General features: G+C 38.6%; 1 protein-coding gene across 3 annotated transcripts in view; it reads right to left on the reverse strand.

The window, feature by feature from the left end:
* The window catches only part of LOC131042256 (putative elongation factor TypA-like SVR3, chloroplastic), a 108,597-nt gene that overhangs the window by 82,638 nt on the left and 1,096 nt on the right, over positions 1-24,863 (reverse strand). The gene's annotated exons all lie outside the window — the stretch shown is intronic.

Below are 24,863 nucleotides of genomic sequence, written 5' to 3' on the forward strand. Positions count from 1 at the left end.
GGAAGCTTGTCCACACGTAGAGACCCTACTAAAAGAACCTTGGAGTCTTCCTAACTGATCCTTTACGCGAATCTTCAGCAGTTAGAGACTATTTTCTCAAGAGAGGATAAGATGCCTATTGGTATTTTATTCTGTGTATGATTGTGTATAAAATACACGTCAACAGGTCGCCACATCATCGAAGGACCTATACCAAACATTTAGAATGAAGTATCCAAGGATACTCTATCCTCTCCTGAACAAAATCACTACTTGTGCCAAGATTGCGAGAAAGACCACAAGGCGACTCCAAGGTCTATATGTGCGAATGGGCAACTTTGTGTGGGTAGCTTCTTGGGTAATGTGTGCTGAAATACAAGGGGAGCTTACGCTTGGCTTGTTCAATTCACAATGAAGATCTATCGTTTGGGTTTTGGATCATGGATTTCAAGAAAACTGAAAAGGAGATGGGTTTAGAAATTCTAATCTATTCCTAAGAATTCAAGAGACGGTAAAGACTGGGTGAAACTAATAACAACACTTTGTTTTGCCACACTTAGGACCACTACGCAAAGCATGTGCAATCTTCTAAGGTTGTGCTTAAGATTTTCACACTTATGAATAATACCAACAATTGAACAATATTACTCAAAGTAGAAGTTAAGCATCCACATCAAAAGCTCAGGCTAACTTTACACATTGAATGAAAATCATCCATCCAACAAAAGTATGAGCCTTGCTGGACATGGCGGAGTTCATGAAGATTGAGACAGTCCAAGGGCATACTTGATGTGTGTCTAGCCAAGGCGAACTTGGTATCCCTTTAGGCATGGCGAACTTGGTATCCCTTTAGGCATGGCGGACTTTAAAAGTTCTTTTGCCAACTTTGTTTGTCTTTAGCATGGCAGACTTGGAAGTAGTCATACCATACTTGCCTAGGTGAACTTTCACCAACCTCTTGCCACTTCACTTAATGTGTCTAGAGTGGACTTTGACAATTCCTCTCCAACTTAGCATGGGCAGACTTGGAATGTTGTTGGACATTATGCATAGGGCGGACTTGGAAGAAGCTTGGACAGCTTCATTATCTCATGCTTTGGGCGAACTTGGAAGAAGTCATGCCATGTTTACCAACCACTTGTCCTAGGCGGACTTCATGGATGTCCTGCCATTCTTTTGCACCATACTTATTCAAATTGTCATGTTCATCTTCCTTTGGCAGATTTGCTTCTTGCTTAGGTCGTTTTCCTTGACACTTGACCAAATTTTGAAATTTTATTCTCCAAGGTATCTACTATCAACACTTGGCCAAATTTTTGAATTTTTCTCCCCAAGGTATCAACACTTAACCAATTTTTTTTAAATTGTATCCTTAACTAAAGGTAGGAGTTTGATGAACCCCTACGCATGAATCCTGAGCTATTCCGCTCAGAAAATTTCGACCCCCCTACAATTCTATGGATTATCTTGCCTCAAATTTTATGGACAAATTCTCTATCCGATTCTATATTTTCCGTAGGCTGACGTACAAGATTTTGTTCTCCCCGATTCTACTGGGTCTTGATCTGCTTCTGAACCTCGATCACGAAGGTACGGATATGGATAATCTGGGTCTGTCACTTCAACCACTGGGTCTACTGCTACGCCTGGGTCTCGATCTTTAACGACTGACCTGCTGCTTCTTACTCTGACTATCAAACTAGTTGGTATGCTGCTATGCCAAGGCGCACTTGGCATGTGTTTGGACAATCCTCCAAGGTAGACTTTATGTGTCTCATGCCAAAGCGGACTTCACTCTTCCTTGGACAAGGCGAGGTTGGAAGAAGCTTGGACATGCTTCCGCTTTGCTTTGCCATCTTCAATTTAACCTTGGCGAACTTTGTCTTCCATTAGCCATCCTTGGCTTGGGCGGAGTTTGAAGACGTTTGGACAAGTCCCTTCAGGCATTGGGCGAACTTTACCCTCTGTCTGTGATTCTTTCATGTGCTTGGCTGGTCCAACTTGGTCTTCCCTTAGACGAATTTTCATCTTCATCCACTTTTTCTTCAAAACATCTTCATTCAAATTGTCATGTCCATCTGTGACCTGCCATGTTCATACCTGGATCATCTGGAACAAAACCCTAATTAGGTTTTTACCTTGCTTTTTGCACTTAAAGACATGGTTTTTCAAATCTGAGGACATGGGCACTGATCATATGGCTGATATTCTGGAATAAAACCCTAATTAGGGTTTCCATCTTGCTTTTTTCCCTTAAAGACCAGATTTTCAGATTATGAGAACATGGGTAGCAATAATATGGCTTGGGGATCAAAACCCTAATTCCGGAGAAAAAGCAAAACCCTGCTTTTTGCACTTGGAGGCAAAAAAATTTGAATCTGAAGGCATGGGCAGTAATGATATCATCTGAAAATCAAAACCCTAATCTCAAAACAAGAAAAAAAACGAAAAAAGATAGCCCTGCTTTTTATACTTAGAGACAAGATTTTCAAATTCTGACAACATGGGCAGTGATCAAATGACATGAACCCAGGTTCTACTTTCAAAAAAGCAGAGAAAAGGCAAAAAGCAAGCCAAAAAAATCTTCTTCTCGAAATGTGCCCAAAGTGCCAAAAATCAAACTTTCTATTTAAGATAAAAGCAAAAAATCCTAAAAATAGAAAGTTGTCAAAAGTGACTCAAAGCAATTGCGATCCTCGTCCTTCAAACCTTCTAAGCATTTTTACAATGTTCAAACACTGATCTGACCATGAATTCTCCATTTGGCTCGGGATGATTTCTCAAAAACTCTAACTCCTCATTAAAAAAGACTGGTGATTAGCAGTTGCGACGCCAAAGCAAAACCCTAAAAAAGCAAAACAAGGGGTCCCCATTTGTAATGGGGCGATGTGTGAAAAAGGTCACAATAGGACCCTAACTCAGATAATGAGGTAGTCGAAATTGATCGTCTACCTACCCCTCCTCCACAGAATGATCCAGTTGCCCAAGAGACAAATGATCCGCAGCGGACTAATGAACAAGGAGCAAACACGCAGATCATCAATTTGGATAGGCCTGAAAATTAGGGCGAGGAGGGAGAATTTGTGCCACGAATGAGGAAGCAAGCAAGCAAGAGCACACGCAGAACAGCAAGTGTGGGGAACAGCAGGAAGACAGGCATGAGGAACAGCGAGAAGAAGGTGATGCAGGAGATAATACTGCAGTTGAAGGAGAGAAAGGAGGATAAATCATAAAACCGAGGAGCCCCACGAGACTGAAGAGCAACCGGCATTGGAAGCTACTCAGTGAGGTGGGTGAAAATTCAACTGTAAGCAAAGGTCAGGACACAACAGTTAATACACCTTCTTTCACGTCTGATCAGCCACAAGTATGCAGTGAATCCGTTGAGGCAGCCAGAGAACAAGGCAGGGAGTTAGTAGTCACCTCAGGACAGACTATCCCTCACAAGTGGTTACTAGCCCGAGCCCAGCAGAACGCAATTGTCAAGCTGCCAATGAACCTGGAAGACATATTCTCTCGAATTGGGGAATCTCAGACCAAAGGAAAGAAGCTGAGAACCTGTAATGTGCCTTGTTAGTTCTGATACAAAATTCTGATTTTCTTGGCTTAGACCTTTCGTCAAACACTTGGCTAATAGGGTCTCAGTCTGCTGCTATTAGTTTCAGTCTGATATAGGGGACATCAAACACTAATTCTTCAATGAAAGAACATTCATAAATAACTTGAAAGCGAAGCGTGACAACCATATAGTGTTTAGACAGCAACCTAAGACAATTGAAGCTCACAAACATGGATAACTATGGACTGTCATTATGTCAAATAGATGTCATACAACCTCAGAAAACTGATCATGCAAGATGCAGCCACAAACTACTTCAAAACTTTATTAAATGCCCGCTCAATATGCCATTACAAAATCATCATATGGACTGATAACAAAAACTATGTCTCAGATTTCCTGAGGACCAATGGCATTCATCAATTTAATGCACAGCAACTGAAAATTACATGGGATTGTAGTGTCTAAAGAACCTGGTATGGATCGCTTGAATGAGGCGATGAAGAATCAAGGAATATCCAACAAATTAAGGCCTCCCTAATGCCAAATCAAATCACTCCTTGGTTTGGCCCTGCTGCTGCATGAGAGATGACTGAGATGTTGATATGGTCTACCAATAACCCTTCCAAATCACCTCCAAGTTGATCGGTCTCAATGCTAGATGAAGGCGCCTCACTGAAATGTGAGTCTCAATGCTCAATCATGATGATAGAATCCAAATCGAAGGTTTCATATGCTCAGGTCCGTTTTCTGATCCACACTGAATATGTCTTCAAACTATTGCCAAAGCTCATACAAAATGTCCCAAAGGGATCGCCTTACTTCCAAGACGATGTCGTTGTCCTCCAAGATAGAAATCGATGCTCAATGATGATGTAGGAATCAAAACCGTGGGAAGGGTGAAGTCTGCACCAATCTGCTAAATGTCTGCACCTCAACTCGATTCATCTCCAAATACACCAAAATAACATCGCCTTTTTCCTTAGACAATATAGCTACCCTCAAATATATGTAAGCTTGCATCTACCATGACCCAAGGATAAAATCGTGGCAGCATGTAGGTCTGAAGCAAACTCCTCAAGTCTGAAATAATAACTCCATAAGCTCAATGTGAAGAACTGAGTGCTCCTCACTCACAAAGCAACCCTTCAAAGGATCTTTCACCTCCTCAGTTATGCGGATTGAAGGGAGGTATCGTTCCCTAGGACCAATTCTGCGGACAACCCTAGCTCCACAACTCAATTCAAGAGATAACGAAACAATTGATGCCAAAACATGTATTCCCCTCTCCTATTTATCTTTTTCATAACTCATCATAGACACCTTCTAGAAGATAAGGGTAGGTACACTTTATATTATTTTATTATACATGTTATTTTAATGCACTTTTAAAATATTATTTCATTATTAATAAAGTGCTCACGCCTCATGATACGTGTTATCCCCTTATATCACCAAAATACCAAATAATAATAAGATGTGAAACCACCACTCTCCACCACATCGCCCCCCTACACAACTCCTTGGCCTACGAGGGTCAATTATAGGCCAACCTCATGAATGACCACGTGCTAAGGAGAAGGGGACATTACAGAACCTATTGCAGGATTACTAAAGATGAACAGAGAAATCAAACAATTCATATTGCTACTCCGCCTGAAGGCAAACTAGCAGAAGAGATCACTTTGGCTGATTACAGCATTACATCTATCCCGCTAAGGAAAGTGACCAAAGAGCAAGAAAGGGAAGAGTTCAAGGACTCTATGCAAAATATACTTAGACAGCAGGATGAAATGACTGTTGAATGGGATATGTATAGAGAACGTGTTGAGCAAGCCAAGGGCTACATAGATCATCTACTGAAGCTGTTGCAACATGCCACCAAGACCCATGTTCCTCCATTGGCACTGGCACAAAAAAACACGGCTGAGTTTGAGGGAGTGCGCAATACGGCCAACATGACAATGGATCTAGAACGAACCCACCGAAAGCTGTTGGATGTCGAGAAAGAATTCAACAAATTCCAGAAGGCGATTGAAAAGGCTCTACCCATCATGAGGGCTTTGTTCTGGACTCATCCTCGGATTCCTGTACTACAGACAATCCTTGATCCCCATAATATTGACACTTTTAAGGAATGGTATTGGACTTTTAACATGAAGAATGGCATGGCAGACACCATCAACAAAGGATGGGACTGTTGGCACTCTACACTCTAGTGAGAAATGATGGTGTTGTCATTGATGGCAACCTACAGGCAGCCACCCGGATTCATCTGGTAAATCACCGGCAGACACTTCACCGGCAGCGACAACAATGTATACTGGCACCCCAACCGACAGGATTTTGTTTATTGTATTTAATTGTAAATATCTTTTGTAAAGCCGACATGGTATATTGTAATAGACTCATATATGTATTGAGATCTTGTAAATCATTTACAATAAGAAATAAGACGCATGGGTAATGTAGAAGTGATGAGCGAATATTAAGGCAGATTTTGTATAAGGGTTTATGGTTATAGTATGAGCTTAAACCGGTACTGAACCTGGCATAGCAGATGCTGAATTGTAGCAGTACATTATATTGGATTCTCATAATCCATTTTGTAAGTCAGTGAGACTTCCATTTGTAATTGAGCAATGAGCTCTAGGCAGTTGGCCTTCCTGCATGTGCAGGCCCCTCTTGTAAGTAATATCCATTCATTGGCCAGTGTGTAAATATTGTGGGTCACAAATCCCACCGAGGTTTTTCCCACACCGGGTTTCCTCGTTAAACATCTTGCGTTATGGTGTGTTCTCTATGTTGTCTTTACTGTTCCTATTTACTGCATTAATTCTTGTTTACCGGCACACTATTTTGGAATGCAAAATACTTAATAAGGTTAAAGATTTTGTTCACCGGTTAGATACTGATTCACCCCCCCCTCTCAGTATCTTTGGGACTATCATTAATCCTAACAGGGACGAGTACGAGGAAACCTTGTCTAATATCAAGACTTTCTGTGAGGATGCCCTCAAGGCATTAGTCAACGACTGGAAAGATAACATGAAGTGTGACGAAATGAAATTGTGTTGGAATGGCCGGTTGAAAAGTGATAAGACCACATACTCCACAACTGACATAGAATTCGCTCGCAAGCTACACGCGGACATACTGCATTTTGAAACCTATTAGATAGGCTAGTTCGAACAACTAAGAAGATTGGATAGTCACCGCGAGGGCATCCGCTTCCAAATGCTTAATCCTCCTATTCCTCCCCTTAAGGAATTGTGTATTGTGTTCATACGATTTGAGAACTATGTTCAGGCAGAGCGGGCAGCCGACCGGGATATCTAGACAGAATATTTGGATGGAGAAAATGACTTTTTGGGGAAAGGATCTACTTTGGGATCATATAAAGTGTATTCCCCAAAGTTAGTTATTTCCCCAACTATCCCAATACACTGCAGATTTTGAGCTCTGTGCAAGTGCACTTTTTGGGGGGCAACTTTATGGTGGGTAGTTGTTAGTTAGTTGGTAGTTGGTAGTTGGTAGGGAGGTATGTTCCCTATTAACTAGGTATGGGCAGCCATTCCTTTGAGGATGAATCTAGGCCACTTGTATGATTAAATCCTGGCCATTCATCCAAATTTTGAATATCTATATAAAGGGGGTCTATTCTCTCTTGTTATTGTAAGAAGTTCTTGGATTGTTGCAGAAACTCTGTCGAAATATACATAGAATTAATGGAGTTTAAAGTTGTTATTTCCTGTGAGTGCATGGTTCCCTTCTTCACCATTTAAATTTATGTCATGTATTTTGTTTTCAGGTAATATATTAAGGTTCATATTTGATAGAAATCTTTAGTTCATACCATTAAGGACTGGCTGATTGCCATTCCCTCTGCATGGTTAGTTTGAACTTACTTATAAACTTAGTTTGGTTGTTAGATGCTAAATGGGTGAATGTTTAAATTCAGCATTTGTGTTCGATAACTTGAAAATCTAGTTTCCTTTGAAGATTGCATAAAAATTTTACGTAGTTGTGTAAAATTTACTGGCGAAGTTAAAATTGGTTTTCACAAGATTTCAGTATATTTACCTGAATATGTTATTTTAGATAGACTAGTTAATTTCTCTCTTGCCCTACCTCCCTTTTTCCTTTTTTTTTAAAATCTGAGAGTTGAAACTGTAAAAACAGCATCATGCCCAAGAATTATCCGATGAAGTTAAGACCTGTAGAGTCTTAGGGACCTTCTGAAAGCCAAAAGCTTATTCTATCTAACAATATAAGTCCCCTTTGTGTCCATCAGCAAGACACATCAAACCATTGAGTTATCCTGCAGTCATGACCTAACATTTGGAACCTTGAGGTGTCCCCTTTGATCACTTAAAACAGCATTAGGGATTCCTTACGCAAGAGAGGATAGGATAGTCAACATTCTATTCTGCGTTGAACGGAGAGGGTTTGGTAATCTGACTTTAGCCACGTCAACAGATACCCCAGAAAGAAATGAAGATTTTTATCCCCAATTCTAAAAATGAAATCCAGGAGGGTTTTCATCCCCCGCGACCACAAAACAACCAACAGTTTTCAGCCTTGGTTGTGAATTCAAACAAAAATGCTTCAAAGTGAAGAATGCCAAATGAAGCCAAGCCCCACCTTTTTGAACCTCTCCAAAAATAGGCTCTTGGATTAAAATTTCCCTTGGAAGTATCTAAAAATATTTTTTATAATTAAGTGTTTAAAAACACTTCAAAATTAATTATAATAATAGTATTAAGTTGTCTCTTAAATATAAAATTGTTGGACCCAATCTAAAATAATGTTATAATTCTTTAGCTCTAAAAAGGGGACATGACAATCATTAAAATCATAATAGGAATTGGAGGTAGTGGATGGCAAATGAAAGCACCTATGTTTGAGACCTTTAGACTAGATCGCTATAGCTCAGAGATTTCTAGCAGTGCAGACTTAATAACTACTCTTCTATCTATTGTTAGTCTCATCCTCTTAAAGAGGATTGTGTAAAGTGCCTTTCAAGTTTTCTTTTAGAGTTCCAATCCCATCACTAGCAATACCATCTGATGAGTATCCAAAACAAGTGGAGAGTAGGCATGCCCTTTACCCATTTTAATATGAGACATTATGGACTCCTGTGTTATTCATTGTGTTGACCTTGAATTGGAGGATCTTGGCAAAATCTTATGCGTTAGAGCATGTGAGAACATTGGTAAAAACATTTGCAAATTGCCAAATACATTTTCAGTCATACCCAAGTCCTCAACTTTAAGGAAGTATATAAACAAAAAGGCGTTGGCTCATCCTAAAACAACCCACTTTACAACAAACTTTATTATACCACAATATTTGCTTCAAGCAAAGGATGCCTTGAGGTGCATGTTTGTTAGGGAGGAGTGGTCTACGTCTTAATATGCTAAGAGCAATCTAGGGGTTAACATGATTGACTAAGTTTTCAATTAGCACAACATATAATTTCTCACAAGGAGATCATAGATGTAAGTTCATATTTACATTCTATTTTTGTTCATTTTATATATTTATCAGTTATAGTAATTCTATTCAATTTATAATTTTGTGTTCTCTTTTTATGTAGTTCACAGAGCCTTTAGTTCTCCTCCTTCGAGTTGTCCATGTGGAAAAGCATGGGCTCTACATATGAGGGCATAGATAGAAGCCAAAAGAGCACTGTCTCCTGATAAATTATATTAAAAAGCTGTCCATTACAAATCAAAATGCCATCTAGTTTAGAGTCCAAGAGTTTGCCAGATTAAAGATAAATGCACAAGTATAGAAGAAGCTTCTTCCAAAAATATTATGCCAGAGACATCATCATTAGAACTCAAATTGTTCCAAGCTCTAAGTTCCAACTGAATGGTAAACATTGTCTAAATATAAAAAGTTTTTATTGTTTTAACTCCAAAGAATTTTTACTTTTTGGTGGATGAATTATATATGGATGGACAGAGCACATCTTTTTTATGTTGCTTCTGTACCTCCACTCACGACTTCTTAAAGAGGCTATGTTACAAGATTAGAGTCTCGTCTAGAGGGATTATGCCTTCCAATGATATCTTTTCCTTCCTCTGATAATATTGACCTTGCATATCCCAATGTTTCACAAGGACACATCCTTGGGGCTCCAAGTGATGTCCCCAACATGGCGGAGATCTCAGTCTTCAAAGACTTAGGGGTTTGGAGAGAGCATCCTTTTTCTTTCTCAGGATGAAACAGCCTGCACCATTTGGTGCATATAAGGAAAAAAGGTAACTTCTTAAAGAAAGAAAAAATTGCTATAAATCCTAGAATAGCTAAAAGGGGGAATATTGTCATTGCAAATTCAGCAAATTGTATTTACTTTTTAAAATTAATGGTTCTTTTTAGTTCATTTAAGTTATATTAACAGCCACCCTCTGCCATCCCCCAATTTTGGGAAAAAAAATTCCATCCTCAAAACCAAATTCTTGTGTCCTCACATCCTCCCATCCTAGAAACTTAGACAAACATCGATATGTCCAAATTTAACAAAGAAAAACTAAAGAATCTAGTAACTATTTGTTTGTAGAGTATCATCAATAGAATTCTGAACAAACAAAAAAAATATTGTGTTCAAATGAGAATACAACTATAACAGTGAATGCACAGGCATAAATATGGTTTTCATTAACAAAAGCCTCTGTGCAAGAAGAAGAGGCTAGATTAACCACAAAAGATATTCTCTCAAGAAACCAAATGTACCGTAAGTTAAACCCCAATAGGCAGCACAACCCCAGCAGACCAACCTGCTACAGGGATGTTAATGTCAAAATTATAAATACGCCTTGTTTGGTCCTATATCATCATAAGATGAACATTTATCATCATTTTTCTATTCCACTTTGGTTCTTTAAGCTAAATAAACAGAGGGATCTTGATTTCCATTATTGTCGCCTCATACATTCTTCAGCAGCATCCATAGGCTCGATGGTAACTTGCATTTACTGCCTACCTTGGATTTTGACTTCTGAATACACAACCAGTTGTTTTGCAAACTTCAACCGGAAGGATATTGACTGACATCACTTGGCCCAGAAGGATATTGACTAAACACTGACTTTATTTGAACATTTATCCCCCTCATTCAAGGGCACCGATACAAGCATTTCATCCAAAGACCTGATGCACAGATTGTGGTATATTATTCTATATCTTGTTTATGGTAGCATTTGGGAGAATGGTGCATGTGGCAGTCAATGGGAATAACAACTAAGCAAGTGGAAATTTTTATTATTTCTTGTGTGATATCATCATTAGAAGTCATTGTAAACTATAACAACTCTGTGGGAGGATGGACTGACGACAAAGCTTTCTCTCTAAGTGCGGAGACTGATCTATGCATTTGACATGATCATCAAATACCTTCAGTTGATCAAAGGGGGTGCATGGGTACACGCCACAATAATAAAATTTTCACCATGAAGAATGATCTTCAATAATAAACTACCAAACAATTATCCATAATTTTATATATCATAAGGGAAAGTTAAAAAAAGATGTCAGATGTCACACTTCTCTGGCCCTTCACAGCCATGTGCAGCTCATTTTTCTCCTGTTACAGCGTTCTCCATGGCTCAAGCAGCATCTATATGCCAAAAGGAAAACCCTAAGATGACATTGCTAAGACATTTTTGTGTTGTGGCTGACAAATGCAGACTTTAATGCTAAGATTAGACTGGTCAGACATCTCTAGGACTCAGTCACCCCCTCACTGAAGCTGAGAGAAGAAGATGCATTCTTCAAGATCAGTAATCTCTCTAGTAGATTGTAGCTTTGTGTTATTGACAATTATACCCCCCAAAAAAACTCCTTGGTCCTAATGCACAAAAGCAACAAACCACCATGGCATAATATTCGATAGAGCCCACCAGGCTGGTCAGCTTATTTGTGGAATTCAGTGGAAATATCCCTCTTGGAAGAGTGGCTTCTTTTTATATTAGGATTGAAAGAGTTCATCATGGGTATATCAAATCTTTGAACTGTGCCGCTTTTGCAGATATTTAATTGGAAGAATCATATCCAAAGTTCATCAAAAGTAAACTTACCAAAGGATGTTATTTGAAATCTTCTCCAGCAGAATGGGCAGATCCAAAGGTGAAATAATAACTAATTCCCCCTTTATATCATCAGATCTATAACCAAAAGGTAGAATGGAAGACCACGTTGCCTTGCTGATTTATTCCCAAAAGGGATATGTTTCAATCAGAAAATAGTATCCCAAGGCTTACAAGCATAGCACCATGGAAAAATCTACAGAATTGAGATTTTAGATGAACTGTAAGTTGTTGAAAATTATCAGTTATCAAACCTAAGAACCCAAAACAACAAGAGAAACAATTTTACATGCTTGTATTCTAGGAATAACTCAATGTTATTTATTGAGATTAAAAAGCAAGGTTACGGGAATAACAGTGACTGCGGAAGCAGGAAATAAGGTAGCTACTATGAAATCATGAAAGCTCTTAACGGTTCATGCCTATTCAGCCTAATGAACCCAATAAAGATCTTACACATATGAAGATGCAAAAATTTGACAGAACAAAGAATATTGACAAAATAAATCTTGGTAAAGGAGTCCATGATACAAAGTTACAAACAAATTGACACATAAAAAAGATACAGATAATGGAAAACATAGTTTGACAGCATAAACAAAAACATCAAAACCTAGTTCATCTCTAATGCCATTATACCAAAAATAGGTCTTGTCAATTTGATTGCCTCTCTTATGATATTATGCAATTTTTTTGTTTGTTCAAGAAATTTTGTAGAACTTTGTTGGGACACAATGCACAACTTTTCAAAGTGAATAGTTGCACTTGTCATTTTTAGCTAGCTTACTGGGTTCGCCTCCACACCCCCTTGGTTCGGGTCCAATATGGTCCGGGTTCCTGGTTTGGGTCCGGTCCGGCCTTGGTTCGACCAAGGTTCGAATTTCCCAAAGGGGATTCGACCTAGTTCGAACCCGAGTGGACCAAGATCGAACCAGGTCGAACCCGGATGGCTGGGTGGCCCAAAACGGGTTTTTTTGTGCAAAATTTAAATTTTTTTTGAAATCCACCATGTAAATAGTCAATTTTATACCCTAAAAGTGACTTCTAAAAAATAATCTTGGCTCATTTCTCCTCATTTGTGTTGCAAACAAAAGTTTTTTGACAGCAGGTTGAAGAAAGGGTGAACAAAGTTTGGCTTCCAAGATCAAATAGGAGTTGAAGACTGATTTTTGAAGCTTCAACAAGTGTTGCAACATCATTTCCATACATTTGCAAGCTCCCATTGGCTACAAGAGGTAGGTTTTTTAACATTTTTTTCCAACTATTTTTGTTTCACAAATTGTCAAACATGAAACATTAATTGTTTTTCATTATTTTGTTTTTGTTTTTTAATATGTTTATGTTATTTCTTGCCATAGGAACTAGAATGGCATCTACCTCTTCCTCCGTTGGCAATGAACAAACAATTACTAAACAAAGAAATGATCCGAATTCTCCCTTATGGAAGTATGTTGACATTTTAAACCAACTTCTAGGAGGTGGGGGATTCCGTGGGAAATGCCAAGCATGTGGTATTGAACGTAATAGTTCATATTATCGGGTGGTAGGCCATTTGTGTGGAATAAAAGGAAGAGGCATCAAAAAATGCCCTGGAAAAGATGGTAAACCTATACCAGATGAGACAGTGATGAAATATTTTAAGGAGCATGAGGAGGCAGAATAGAGAGAAGCCCATAGATTGAATCAAACCGCAGCAAAGAAAACAAGGGGAATGCAAGCCCCATCTAATCTTGATGTTGTAGTACAAGACCACCCCTTCTTTTCCACAAATGAACCTGAAAAAATACCACCCTTGACACGCAAAAGAACAGAGGGGCCTTTAGAAACCACATTTCAAAATGAGAGTAGAGACATTGCTAACCAAGATATAGGAAGGTGCATTTGTGCAAATGGGTTGGCTTTCAATGTTGTTCGCTCCCCATATTGGAAGCAAATGATAAAAAGTGTTAATGAAGCTCCAAGAGGGTATAAGGGCCCAGGTTATGAGAAGGTACGTGGAACATTATTGGACAAAGAGGTGAAGAGGGTTGAAGATGCATTGAAACCCATAAAGGGATTCATGGGCTGAGACAGGTGTAGCAATTGTTTCAGATGGGTGGAAAGATGCTAAAAATCGTCCATTGATCAATGTCATAGCGGTGTCCCCTAAAGGAGCAATGTTTTTGAAAGCTATGGATTGTGAGGGCCAAGTAAAAGATGGCCAATTTATTGCAGAAATTCTCATCTCCGCCATTGAGTCAGTGGGACCCCGCAATGTTGTCCAAGTCATACCGGACAATGCAAGAAATTGTAGAGCTGCTGGTTTGTTGGTTGAGGAACACTATGATCACATCTTTTGGACACCTTGTGCGGTCCATTCACTCAATCTTATGCTACAAAGGATTGGGACTAAAATAAAATGGATCAGAGATGTGTATGTAGAGGCTGAGGACATCCAGATGTTCATCACAAACCACCACATGTCTCAAGGGATTTTTAGATCCTTTTCGAATTTGGAGCTATTGAAGGTAAGTGAAATAGTAATTTAATTTTACATTTTCTGATTTTTTTAATTTCAATGTTCATAATATCATTGTGTAAGCTATATTGTGTATTCTTCTTTAAAGTTTGGCTTTATTTTTTAATCATTTTGGCATTAATTTGTGTTATAGGTTGCTGAGACCCATTTTGCATCAAACACAATCGTCTTAAGACGACTTGTAACAGTTAGAGTGGCACTATGCAATATGGTGATCAGCAACAATTGGACTGTATGGAAGCAGAGTAGCAGTGAGAGGGCAGAAAAAATTAGGGAGAGAATATTGAATGAGAAATGTGTTGATTTTCGTGATCAGATTAACAATAATGAGCAGGAAATAATAATGCAATCACAAGAATCAAAGCACACAAATAGAAAGGGCACACAACACAAGTTTACCCTGGGAAAACCTCCCTCTTGGAGGTGAAAAACCCAGCAACAAGATCCAAGTTTATATTAGACAATATCAACATACAACTTTGCTTACTGCACTTGAAGCAACATATAAATAAGAACAACAGACTGAAGATTCCAAACTAGGGCACAAGGAATAGCTTGATAGACTTATCTACACTATCGAGATTTGCTATTTGCTGTCATGCAGATCATTCACAGAGCATAGGAGTGAATTTGTTGACTGTGGATATGATTCGCTGCCACTGAGACAATTCGTTGTTCCTAGGAATGAATCGCTGACACAAGAAGATAGTTCGCTACTCTTTAAGGCTAATTCACATAAGGCTAGCAATGAATAATATATATATCTATTGTCTAGAATGAATCTTGTTTATATACAAGATTCATGTTTAAGTCTTCTAAGTCGGCTTTAACCAATTCTTTATTTTACATATTCTACTTTGCACTTTGGCGCCCAATTTGGGGCCTACATAACTTGCAAATTGTGCCACGTTACCTTTTGGACCCAACCCTATTACTTGTCCACACGTTACATTTGGGAATAGGACCCAGCCCTATAGACATCAATTGCTTAATCTACACGTTACATGGGAATAGGACCCAGCTGAGTCTCCACGTTACATCTAGAAGAAGGGGCCAGCTGAGTCTCCACGTTACATCTAGAAGAAGGGCCCAGCCCTATAAGGATTTGAATTCTTATTTATTTTCCTCACTAAGTTACAATAAACTAACACTCCCTCTTAACTAGGGAGGAAAATAAATACATAACCATATTCACATGGACAATCCCATGGCATGAATAATTACAATGTTTAAGATTAGGGCCCAGCCCTAATAGTACAATCAATATACAATTCGTGATTTGATCACACAATTATATTACAATGAACCTTTACATGATCTTCTCTTGCAATGCCTGCAGAGGATGAAACCAACGCTTCATAACTCTACACTGCATGTAACACCGTGATCTTTCATCATGCACATCCGCAGAGGATGACAGAGATTTTTCCATATGCACACCAGCAATAATTAATACTCAAAGATTTGTATAACCATACAACATAAATCATGCACACCCGCAGGGGATACATAAGCTTCTTCACTGAGAAGAACAACTTGTCACCTTGCACACCGCAAAGGGTGAACTCACCTTGCACTCCGCAGAGGGTGAGAAATAACCGCCACCTTGCACTCCGCAAAGGGTGGACTCACCTTGCACTCTGCAGAGGGTGAGAGAGAACTGCCACCTTGCAATCCGCAGAGGGTGGATGATACACCCAGTGTATCATAGAATATAACCAGAACACTTGTTAGTTTCAAAACAGAATATAATAAAAGAAAACATTTGCAATAATCAAGTAACACATTTATCAATTCCATCATTAGAGCAATAGATCACAATGATTAGAAACCAGCAATAAGATTCTACTGAAATAAAGAGTATTTTGAAGATGTCATGGGACTCCCTCTAAAACCCTATCTAGAAGATAAATCCACAACAAATTTCTGACTTAAAGTTGGAACCAAGCTTAAATCTAAAACGGAAGTTAACTTAAGGATGGATCAACAAACCAATAGATCAAAAGAGGAAATCTTCACGATTGTGAGGATTTGATACTTCATTTATGTTTGCATCTTCTTGCTCATCCTGAATTTGACAGTCCCTTGCAAAGCGGCCACGCTTGTTGCATCGGAAGCATTGGATGTGGGATAAGTCTCTTAGTCTTTTCTTTGAAGGAGGGGTAGTGTTGACGTGTATTTTGTACACAATCATACACAGAATAAAATACCTAAAGGCATCTTATCCTCTCTTGAGAAAATAGTCTCTAACTGCTGAAGATTCGCGTAAAGGATCAGTTAGGTAGACTCCAAGGTTCTTTTAGTGGGGTCTCCACGTGTGGACAAGCTCCAGTGGTATGATGTGATTTGCTGGAATCACAAGGGGACTTACATTGAACTTCCGATCTGCTTTGCTGGACACAGGCTCTTACTAACTTAAATTAAAAAAATGGAAAAAGGATAAGGGCGAAGAGAGGATCTAATCCTAATACTAAGAATGTAGGAGCAATGACTTGATTTTTTGATGAAACTCTAACTAGATCTTGTTTTGACATCAATGGAACATCTACACAAGACTAGTGCGATCTTCTAAGGGAGCTTTATGATGTTCAAATCATCACCGCAGGCATAGATACCATCCAAGTTGATGCATATCAATGAAGAGGCGACAAATTGAAATTGAGCTTAAGCTGAACGATTCCAGTCGACTACACAAGGCAAGTTTGCAATCAACAAACTGCTAGTAGTATGGATGTACGAATTCCACCATCAATCAATCACATTCCCTCCATTCATCTAATTATCTACCATCTAAGATTGAAGACTTCAACAAGAAACCATGCAAATTGCAAGAAAACGACATATTTCACCATTACTTCAATGAAAATGGAGTTTGTTTACAATCAATGGCAACAATTTCTTGCCTTGTCCTTCTATTCTACTCTAATTGCTATTCTATCAACTATATTCTAACTCTTCCAACTATTTACAACTCTCTCTAATCATCTAAAAATTCCCTTACAAAATGAAATGCCTGGGCTTATATAGTGCCCACAATACAATTTGATGGCTTAGATCAATTCAAGATCAATGGCCAAGATTTTACAATGAAAACCCTAATTAGGGTTTGTTACAACCATTACATAACATTTAATGCTTGACCAATGATAAAATTGTATTGCTTGGACACATGTCCCTTTTAGAAAAATCGACCAATAGATAGCCGGGGTAGGTACATTGGAGTTTGTGCCACCTTCCATGAGTTAAGTACATTGAATCTGGACATGCTGAGGTGGACCTCACTGATTGGAGAAATGATGACTAGGACGCCACCTCATTTGACACTTGTATCTTGGTAGATATTCATCTTGATGTTGTTGAGAAACTTACTTTAATTAATTCCTCTGGATCTATTTTGCTTCTTCAACGAGCCCTTGTTCTAACTCCTTGCGTCCTTGATGTGCAGGAAGATGATGTACCTCGCCTTGGAACGCTGGATTGAAAGAGGTCGCCCATGTCCTGGCTAAGACCGTCCCGGCGAAGACCGTCCTGGATCCGGCTTGATTTTCCTTGATGAGACCTCCATTTGATGCCTACACAACATTTCAAAATTAGTACCATGATTTTGCAATACATAACATAAATTAGAGAGCAATTTTTAGGAAACTTAATGATAAGTCCTTTATTAATCATTTCCTAAAAAAGACTGAGCTAAGGAAAAACAAAATTTCAAAATTCAAAATTAAGGCAATGACGATCAACGTTCAAAGTCAAAACAATAAATCCATATCGCCATACCTCTTTGAGAGCTTAACTCTAAAATGCAAAATAAAGGAATTTGCCTAGGCAAAATTTGAAATTCGATAGTCTTGATGTGATCTTCAAAAGAACGTTCCTCTTATCAACTTCGCCACCCCTTCAAGTCTTGGACGTGATTTCCTCTTCAAGTTAGCAATTTCGCCATCTTTGATATGTCCTTGACGTGATATCCAATGCCTTGGACAAGTTCGCACTTCCTTGGATAGTACTAACGCCTTCCTTTGGATATAAATTCGCACCTCCTTGAATACAACTTCGCACTTCTCCCTTTGAGATCGCATGAAAAATGATAATGTGAAAATAATGATTCTCACCTCCCTTTATAGCGCTCATCTCACAATTACCACCTTAGGCCGACTTGATAATTACTAAGGCAAATTTAAAATAAACTTAAAAGGCCGACCTTCAAAAACAAATAAATACCAAGCGCTCCTTTTGATTTTTAATGATTAATTAATAATTAATTAAATGCCTTTATCATTTAAATTGACAAATTCGATTTTTACAAGGCAAAATAATTAATTAACATTAAGCGCAATATTTAAATGCTATTTTTAATAAAATATCGATTTTGTTAGCATTTAAATAAATTAAAAAAATGTGTTTTAAGCGCCAAAATGAAAAAGTGAGAAGATACGTACCTCATCGCCCTGGTCCCTGACTGAGGGACAGGAGCGATCCATCAATTTGATCATAATTCTTGCATTTTGACGTTCAAAGTTCTCATCTCCACGTTGATTTTGCGATGTTTGTTGGGTCCTTCAAGCTTGAATGTCTTTCTTGTGCGAACAAGTGCATCTCATGACCATTATCGCCCTGGTCCCTTGGAGAGGGACAGGAGCGATCTCCATTCTTTTACGTGAGATTCTTCGTTCTTGATGTCAATTCCTCGTCCATTATCCTTTAAACAACGTTTTGAACCTTTTGCAAGTTTGTTTTGCCATGATCTTCGAAGGAAAATGAGTGCTTTGGCAAATATCGCCCTGGTCCCTTGGAGAGGGACAGGAGCGATCTTAGTGTCCTGGCTCAAATTTGCAAATTTTTTATCTTCGTTCTTCGTTCATTGCCTTCCAAAGGACGCCCTTGATCTTGCGTGAACTTGCCTTGACATGCATTTAAAGGAACATGAGTGTTTTAATGAAATCGCCTTGGTCCTTGTCCAAAGGACAGGAGCGATATGAGTTCCTTAGCTTAATTGATAGCATTTGGACGTTCCAAACTTTGATATATCACTTTCAAAAGACGCCTTGGACCTCTTGCGACCTTGGAAAACCTTGACCTCACGTGATTTTTGCATGAATTAGCAAATATATTCAACATCGCTCTGGTCCCTTCCTGAGGGACAGGAGCGAATTTCAAGATTTTGAGCCTGTCTTTGCCTTTTTCAACTTGCCATTGCCTTCATTGGGTAAAACGTGGTCCCTTGATCCTCCTCAATCACTTGATGCGTGATAAACTTTCAAAATTTAGAGCCTTTATACAAATTTCGCTCTGGTCCCTTCCTGAGGGACAGGAGCGAACTGGGAGTCTTAGTGCAAATCTTTCAATGTGACGACCTTTGTAACTTGTTGCTTGATGGAAATGCCTTGAGACGTCCTTGCCACCTTGTTCTTCGCCTTGGAGTGGTTTTGAACTTGAATTTTGGAGGGACGCATCATCACCATTGTATCGCCCTGGTCCCTTGGAGAGGGACAGGAGCGATCCTTCCCTTGTGACTTTCATCTCACTTTGCCATGCGCTAAGTTTATATTCAACGGATTCGTCCTTCTTTACTCGATCCGTCCATGCCTTGACATCATTTGTAACTTTGCAAGAAAAGCAATTATATCAAAAATCGCTCTGGTCCCTTCCTGAGGGACAGGAGCGAACTAGGCATTTAACACTGGTATGGACGTCCCAAAAATCTTCAATTTATATTCAATGCGTTCATCTCATGTTCTCCTTTGTTTTTGAACGTAAACTTGCCTTGACCTTTGTCTGGATTTTGCAAAATGAAGGAAATCGCTCTGGTCCCTGGGAGAGGGACGAGAGCTACAAGGTACCTCGCCCTGGTCCCTTGGAGAGGGACAGGAGCGATTTAGTCAATATAGGTCATTCTCCTTCGTTTTTGCATCTCAAATTATATTCATTTGGCAAAGTATCTTCCTTCGGATGTCCTCAAATCATTAAGCTCTCGAAATCTTGCAAGGACAAGGCGAAATTTGAATTGTAGCTCCGGTCCTTCACTGAGGGACAGGAGCGATTTTTCCCTTGGAGGCATTTCTGTGCTCATGAAAATCTTCAATTTATATTCAATGGAAAGATCTCGCCTTTCTCCATCACTTCCAATTCGTAATTCATCTTGACCCTGCAGGAATAGTAAAATATTTGAAAACGAGCTCCCGTCCTTCACTGAGGGACAGGAGCGATTTTGCTCCTACAGGCCAAAATATCATGATTTTACACATTTTATCACTTCACAAGGCGAAAACAAATCATTTGAAATGCCTAGGATCAAAATTCAAAAAAGTCAAAATTTGGTCAAAAATATTCAATTGGACAAAAATTCACATTTCATCTTCAACACTTAGACAAATTTAAGCTCTGCATCAACATTCCAATTGAAAATTAGACCATTCTGGCGAATTCATTTCATTCAAAATTTGCATTCTAGAAAAGGAAACTCAAAAGCCCTCAAAAACGACTGGATTTTGGTCCGAAAAGACGGTAATTAGAACCCTAAGGCTTGACCCTAAATCCAGACAACTAACAAACTAACAAAACCCTAAAAAAGCAAAGCGAAAACGAGCAAAACGAGCAAAAAAACATGGGTCCCCATTTGCAATGGGGCGATGTGTGAAAACGTCACAACAGGTAGGAAAGCTGAAATCATTTTTCTTCCAATGGCTGCCTTCCTTCTTAGCCAAGAGGACATGTTGCTCATCATAAGGGTTCTTAATTTTTCCTTTCGCAGCCAACCAAGACTCTTCTTGAATGCAATCTCCCATTAATTGATCAAACTTAGGAAGCTCAACTCTAGCACAAATTCCTTGAACAAATGGTTCCCAAGAGGGAGGAAGACCATTTAGGGCAGTCATAGATAGGTCACTGTCTTCAATGCTCTTCCCAACGGTGGCAAGCTGATCTCTCAGCTCAGAGATTCTCATGAAGTAAGCAACAACAGGTTCTTCTTTCTCTAATTTGATGTAGGAGAGTTGATTCCTTAAGGCAAAGATGTAGCTGGTATTGTTGACTTCGTACATCTTTTCCAATGTAGAGAACATCTCCCTGGCGGACTTCTTCATGGAGATGGATGGCACCAAATGATTTTTGACGGAGTCTATTATTATCCTTTGAGCTTGGAAGTCCTTCTTCTTCCAATCTTCTTTCTCACTTGCACCCTCAGGTTCCTTAGCATTCTTGCTAACATATTCAGCAAGATCATTCAATGCCATCATTATCCTGACCTTCCAAAAAGAGAAATTTGTGTGGCCTTCCCACCTATCTTCAAACCTGATATAAGAAGCCATGGGGACTAAACTTTTGAACAGCAGGTTAGAAGGAAGCACAACTCTGATTACAATCTCTATACAGACCTAGGGCTCTGATACCATGTTGATTTTCATGATCAGATTAACAATAATGAGCAGGAAATAATAATGCAGTCACAAGAATCAAAGCACACAAATAGAAAGGGCACACAACACAAGTTTACCCTGGGAAAACCTCCCTCTTGGAGGTGAAAAACCCAGCAACAAGATCCAAGTTTATATTAGACAATATCAGCATACAACTTTGCTTACTGCACTTGAAGCAACATATAAATAAGAACAGCAGACTGAAGATTCCAAACTAGGGCACAAGGAATAGCTTGATAGACTTATCTGCACTATCGAGATTTGTTGTTTGCTGTCAAGCAGATCATTCACGGAGCATAGGAGTGAATTTGCTGACTGTGGATATGATTCGCTGCCATTGAGACAATTCACTGTTCCTAGGAATGAATCGTTGACACAAGAACATAGTTCGCTACTCTTTAAGGCTGATTCACATAAGGCTAGCAATGAATAATATATATATCTATTGTGTAGAATGAATCTTGTTTATATACAAGATTCATGTTTAAGTCTTCTAAGTCGGCTTTAACCAATTCTTTATTTTAAATATTCTACTTTGCACTTTGGCGCCCAATTTGGGGCCTACATAACTTGCAAATTGTGCCACGTTACCTTTTGGACCCAACCCTATTGCTTGTCCACACGTACATTTGGGAATAGGACCCAACCCTATAGACATCAATTGCTTAATCTACACGTTACATGGGAATAGGACCCAGCTGAGTCTCCACGTTACATCTAGAAGAAGGGGCCAGCTGAGTCTCCACGTTACATCAAGAAGAAGGGCCCAGCCCTATAAGGATTTGAATCCTTATTTATTTTCCTCACTAAGTTACAATAAACTAACAAAATGGTGGGATCTTGTTACATATCTCCTAAGTATCACTGAGCCCATTATGAGTATGATTCGCTATGGATAGGCCTTGCATTGGTGAGATTTATGATGGCATTGACTCAATGCTTGAAAAAATAAAGTTCACTATAAATGCAAAAGAGAATGACCCTGAGGAGAAAATCTTCAAAGAAGTGAAAGCAATTATTGTAGAAAGGTGGAATAAGATGACCACTCCTTTGCATCTTCTTGCCTATGCCTTGACACAAAGTACTATAGCAATCAGTTTCTTGATAAACCGGGAAGGATTCCACCATGGAGAGATCTAGAAGTATCTGATGGGTACAAGGCAGCATTTCTTAGACTATATCCTGATGATGATTTGCGAGATAATGTTACAAATGAGTTAATAGAATTCGCAAATGGGAATGGTCTAAGTGTTGAGGCACTTTGTCATAGATACAAGAAGGATGCTCATAGCTGGTGGTACTTCCATGGTGCATGCTTCCAACACCTACAACCCCTCGCTGTAAAAGTTTCATCACAAGTAAGTTTAATTAATTAAAATTTATCACAAGTTTATTTATAGTTTACTTTGTCTTCATAGGTTGCTAGTTCATCTGCTTCAGAAAGAAATTGGAGCACATACTCTTTCATCCACTCAGTAAAGCGCAATAGGTTGCTATCAAAAAGAGCGGAGAATTTAGTATATGTGCATTCCAACCTACGTCTTCTTTCACACAAACAACATGACTACACACCAGGGGAAACGAAGATGTGGGATATAGAGCCAGAGCATACTGATTTGGATGCTCCTGCTTCTCAGCTTCTTGCATTGACACTTGATGACTTGGAGGGCGAGCAAACTTATAGTGCAAGTGCAAGTGGCGTTGGCTCATCTAATGTCAATGTCAATGATGATGATAATGAGGAGGAGGAGGAGGAGGAGGAGGATGAATTAGCTGATCCATTTGATGATTAAACTTTATATTGTTGAAAGTTGAAACAATGATACTTGACTATTTTGTCATTTTGATATTAAACTTGATGTATATGATGCTATTATGGTATGATCATGATGCTATGATTACAAGTTTATGTTTGTTTTATTGTTTATATGATGCTATGTGACATGATAATCTTAATTCATGCTTATAGGCTGCACAAATATTAAAATATATATATATATATATATATAAAATTTACATGTTTTTGTACTAATGAACCCAAACCCCTTTTCAAAATTTTGCCATACCAGTTCTTCAAACCCGAACCGGCAAGCTAGATTTTTAGTAGTTGCACTCATTGTGCCCAATAGGTGCACTTAGGTGCATGTAAGCACAACTATTGGATTATAAGTTAGTCATTAACCAAATGCAAAGACAAACAGAAACTTCCATTGCACTGAAAGTGCATTTTTTCTTCTCTCTTTGGTTGACTTTTGCATGCCCATATCAATCTATTCTTCTTTGTGGCTGTGTATCAGGTGTGACAAACAATTCTTTAACAGTCACATCCCATAAGAAATGGGATACTCCAATTGGCATTCAAAAGAAGTATTCAGAAAAAGTCCAATATGAAAATATTGGCCATTGGGTACACCACTACTGAAATTCGTCATGATTAAAACTTCATTTAATCCACAACATTAGAGAATTGATCAACTTGCAAAGCCTGCAGTGGAAGCCTCAAATTCTTTAGAAAATTAGATTGATATCAATAGCAGTTATAGTATGCTCATGAATTAAAGCTTAGTTTCCCCTAACCAACAGAATCCACTAAAGCAACAGGATTACTTGAAGATTTGGGTATTACAAAGTGACATGACTTAGACTTAGCAATGATTTGGCCAGGCCAAAAACTTAAGATAATACTTGTACTTGAAAATACATGGGCAAAAACTTGTGGAAAGAAATCGACATTTTTTTAAAAATAAAAAATTAACCAAAAATTTATCTCTCTCCATGAAAAATCACTTTGATATGCATAAACTAAACATAAATACAGTCATTAAATAAGCAGAGTTAATTGTGATATAAAGCATATCACCACTATAAAGGCATTTGTTTATTTACTGCAATAATCATGTTTGTTTCAAATTCTAGAAAGCACACTCTGCAACTAGGGCTCGGGAACAACTCAACAAGGTAAAGAGTAACAATATACTGACCATGACTTGGCAAATGGCTGCTTCTGATCATTTTCCTCGAGTATGGAATAAAACTCAGAAAAATACAAAATTGGGAAGACTTTTTCGACTAAGGGATATAGAGGAAGTTAAGGAATAAAACGGAGCGAGAGAACACATGTGGTTCTATCCAATAACTATTGACAACTGCTATAAAATTTCGAAAAGTAACAATGCAGAAGGAAGATTGTAGAACCCCCATAATCCAAAAAGGTCAAGAACATTACCCAAGTCAAATAGACCATAATGCTCAGGGATAACCGTTCAGAAAAAACTAAAAGAAAACTAATTCAAATAAAA

Source organism: Cryptomeria japonica, chromosome 5, assembly GCF_030272615.1.
Source record: "Cryptomeria japonica chromosome 5, Sugi_1.0, whole genome shotgun sequence".
NCBI lineage: Eukaryota > Viridiplantae > Streptophyta > Pinopsida > Cupressales > Cupressaceae > Cryptomeria > Cryptomeria japonica.